The 4270-nt window shown below is 63.9% G+C and overlaps 1 pseudogene; it reads right to left on the minus strand.

The window, feature by feature from the left end:
• The window catches only part of LOC144238890 (nuclear pore membrane glycoprotein 210-like), a 69755-nt pseudogene that overhangs the window by 40300 nt on the left and 25185 nt on the right, over nucleotides 1-4270 (minus strand).

The raw sequence follows: 4270 nt of genomic DNA on the forward strand, positions 1-4270 counted from the left end.
GGGTCTACGCAGAGGATCACGCACAAAGCGTAACATCTACCCCTCGCAGCGCCTTCCGTCCACTCACCCTTCTCCCCTACGACCCGCAGGGGCCGCCGTCACCCGCTGTCGTCCAAGGAGGAGGGCAGGCCCGGCTGTCCGCCCCGACTGATGCCAGCTGCCGTCTGACTCGTGACCGCACGCCCGGGGACCAGCAGGGCGCCTTTTCCAGAAGACTCCAGACTTAGCAGGAATATAGTAAAGGGCCAATTTACTAAATACATGAAAGCGCTTTCCAATGTGAGGGTTTCAGGATATTCACCTCAAGGGCCCCCAGGACTGGGGGGGAAGAAACGTCCTGAACACACAGCTTCAGCTCGGGAACGACGGCCGTCATCTGCTCCGTGCGGGTAGCACCCAGGCCTGAGCCAGGGGTAAATGTGGCGTCATGGGGACAGGCCTCCAGAGGGGCTCGGGGCTCGGGGCCGGTTCCCCTCACCTGTCAAGAGGGAACACAGGTCGGCGGGGGCGCCCCGAGGCGGGCGCAAAGCGTCCTCATTTGGGACTGATGTCATCAAGGCACTGGCCCATCAGGGACCAGCACCGGGGGTAGCAGAGGGGCCCGCACGCCCAGGGACCTCAGAGCCGAGCGATCAGGAGGGAGGGAGACGCCCACGGGAACAGCAGGAGGAAAAGTCAACTGACCTCGCAGGGGCCGTGGAGGCCAAGAGCCACGTGCCACGCAGGCAGGGAGGCCCCGGGCCCGAGGCGCTGGAGTCCGGGCCTCCCGCAGAGCTTCACGGAAATGCACTTGGACCGCACACAGCGCTGGCCTCTCCTCCGTCACCCACGGGAGCCAAACCCCAACTCTCTCTGCCCTGGTGGGAGAGGCCGCCCGTGTAGACAGCTTCTGAAAGCTTCCGTTAGGTGCACAGAGGATATGTGCTCAGCGCTCTCGGGGGGAAACAGCGATGAGGTGAGGGCTCGCACCCCCAGAACAGGGCCCTCAGGAACTGCCGAGGCAGGGCCGGCTGGACGTGGTGCCTTGGGGGGCCCACCATGGGGCTGGGGCCGGGAGAGGAGAAGCAGCTGTGAGGGCTGCAGAGGGGGAGCTGCACGTGCAGCTGGGTGGCTCTCGGGCCTCCGGGACCCCACCCACCTCCGAGCCTTGTGAGCAAACTCACGAAGGGGATGCAACAAGCCCGGCCTCACAGATGGTCACGGGGACAAGGCCCACGGGGGGAGCCCCCGGCACACACACCTGCTCTGATCACTGCGCGGCAGCAGGGACGCAGAGAGCCCAGGCTAGCCTCAGGGCCTTTGCACGTGCTGTTCTACCTGCCTGGAACACCCTTACCTCAGCCCTCCCTGGCCGGCATCTCCTGACACGGTATGTGCCCTCCTCACGGGGGCCTTTCCTGACTCCATCCGCAGCGCCCTCCTCGCACCCGGCCTCACTTGCTCCACGGCGGTTCCCACCCGCTGTGGGGCCCCTGACCCCTGTCACCTCCATGGGGCAGGTGTCTCATGTATCCAGAGCAGCCTTGTGTTCTAGAACCCGAACTCTGCACCCAGCACAGAGAAGGTGCTCAACAGACACACGGTGAGGGAACGAGGGGAAAGAAACCTGCCTAGACTTGCCTCTGAGAAGGGCTGGGAGTGGGGGCTGGCCGGGGGGTGTCTGTACCCCTGACCCTGAACCGAGGGCTCCTGAGTCCTCCGCGGGCGTCGTCTGGTCTCTGGGCGTCCTGAGGAGGAGGGCTAGGCAGGCCCAAGCCCAGCGGACCAGACCTGTGGGCTCCACCTTCTCCCTGCTTGTCTGACACACAGCCCCGCGGCCCCCAGCAGCCCCCCCCCCACCCATACTCTGCCCACAGACAGCGGCCCCGAGTCACAGAAGAAAGTGACGTTTGCCAACCGCCACATGCGGCCCAGAGAGGGGAGCGAGTCTGGGACCGGGGGCGCGCGACTCCCAGCTGCTCTGGGGGAGGGTCCTCGCCTCTCTGGGTCTTCGGCTCCAGGACGTGAACCCCGCACGGAAGCGAGCACCGTGCGCCGACCGCCACAGCCCCCCCACCCCGCCGCCCCCCGAGAACTGCCCACTCACCGCCTGCTTCTGCTGCAGCAGCGGAGCGACAGGTCAGCCGGGGGCTGGCGCACAGGGGCGTCAGGGTGAGCCTGGAGGGCGGGGCTCCAGCGCAGGGAAGGGGCTGGTCACGCTGGGCTTGTTCCCCACCGACAGGGCCATGACCTGGGGGCGCAGGAGCAGTCAGGGTCCGAGTGCCGGCCTGCTCCACTGTGAGCCTGGCCTCCCCACCCAGCAACCTTGGACTCAGTTTGCTGCTCCGTGGAATGGGAAGACGAGAGCTCGCCCATCAGGGGGTTACACAGGTCCAGTGACATGCGTGTCGAGGGTGGCGCTCCGGCGACATGCTACAGGCCTTCATGCAGGGCTCCAGTGCCGAGGGAGCACCCCAGGCCCCGGGAATGACACGCAGACTCTTTAGGACACCGTGGTCCCGTGCAGAGCCCCTCCCTCGCCCTTCCTGACCCCGAGACAGGACAGAGGGCGCTTCCCACGCTGGCCTGCAGGCTCTCGGCCTCCACCCCGGAGCCCTGAGGAACAGGGCAAGGGAGTGGAAGGTCCCGGAGGCGCCTCTGCTCAGAGGCCCGACCCCTACAGCCCAGGGCGGGAGGCGGAGGAGCAGCCTAGCCAGAGAGAAGAAAGTTCTCGAGCTTAGTTCTGGACCGAGTTCATTCTTACATTGCTATTGTATTTCTTTTTCTTATTAATTTAAAAAAAAGAAAAAGAAAAAGCCAGGGGGAATGAGGGCCTCTCGCTGTGCGTCCTTTCTGCTCACGCCAAGGGCGTCCCGCTGCGCAAGCTTCCTAAGGGCCCTGGGTGGTGTGCGTGTGTGTGTTCACGTCAGCCGACACTTCTACGTGGACGAGCGGATTCTCCCAGCCCCGAAGGCATGTGTTCTCGCCTTTCTTTCTTTTTTTAATGTTTTTTTTTTTTTAATTTGAGAGAGAGAGAGAGAGAGAGAGAGCATGAGAGCAGGGGACGGGGCAGAGGGAGAAAGAGAGAGAATCCCAAGCAGGCTCCACGCTCCGTGCAGAGCCGACACGGGGCTCGATCCCACGACCCTGGGATCGTGCCCTGAGCTGAAATTCAGAGTTGGACGCGCCACCGGCTGAGCCCCCCGGTGCCCCTCCCCCGCTTTCCTGGCTCGCGCTGGCCTCCCATCTCGCTTTGTGTGGGTGGCCCCGAGCCTCCAGGGGGCCAGGCGCAGGGACCCGGGGGGGGGCNAGGTAGCTGCCACTCTCCGCAGCCCCCTCCAGCCAGGTCACAGACGTGTTGTGTGCGGCCCACCCAGTCTCCTCGTTTCTTCAGGTTTTCATTCAGTGTTGTGAAAAACAAAACTCAAGAGATTTCACAGGAAATACCAAATATTGGGATTCCTGGCTTATCCTGACACACCAAAAGCCATCTGCCGAATCCGGGCTGAGGCCGTGCTCGTTTGTTATATGTGCCTGGACCCCGGAGGCCTCTGGCTGTGACCCCTGATCTCGTGCCGTCCTCTGATTTGGTGGCGGGAAATGACGCAGCCCAGAGGCCCCCCCGGCAGGGGAGAGGGAGCCGAGACTGGCCAGCCCCAGCAAAGCCGCCATGTGTCAGGAGGGTTCCCGCTGCTCACCTGGTCTACCTGCCTGCATCCGCTCAGTCATTCCACCTCACTGAGCCTCAGTTTGCCTGCCTGTGAAGTGGCGCTGTAAGCACAGCAGGGTGCTCGGGGAACGCCACTTTGCACCCCTCCCTCTGGGCCAGGTGGGTCTAGGGATGGCCACGCTCTCACCTGCTCACCCAAGGCCCGGCAGGTCGCGAGGATCCAATGTTGCTGGTAATTCCCGGAGGTGGAGGGCCCGGAGAGAGCCAGACTGATGCTGCCTGCGTCCTCAGGGGGGACGTTCCGGAAGAACTTGGAAGGCTCAAGGACCCAGGGTCTGCGACCTCCTTTGAACAGCATCTCCTTTGAGGAGCTGAGGGTCACCAAGGCGAAGGAGGAGGGGGTCCACAGAGTGTGGGGGGGGGGAGCGTCAGCCTTCCTCCGGGAGGCTGTGCAGGGCAGGCCTCGCCCTGCTGCTGACTCACCCCTGCAGAGGTCAGGCGAGCCCCAGCTCCTCTCTGAACTTGGTTTGCTCATCAGCAAAACTACCAGTGCTGTCGTCAAGATCAAAGGCTTACGAGGGCTCTGGGAAGAACTGTGTCCTCGCTCTGATATACTGCGGG

Source organism: Crocuta crocuta, unplaced genomic scaffold (assembly GCF_008692635.1).
Source record: "Crocuta crocuta isolate KB4526 unplaced genomic scaffold, BGI_CrCroc_1.0 scaffold157, whole genome shotgun sequence".
In the NCBI taxonomy this organism is placed as follows: Eukaryota; Metazoa; Chordata; class Mammalia; order Carnivora; family Hyaenidae; genus Crocuta; species Crocuta crocuta.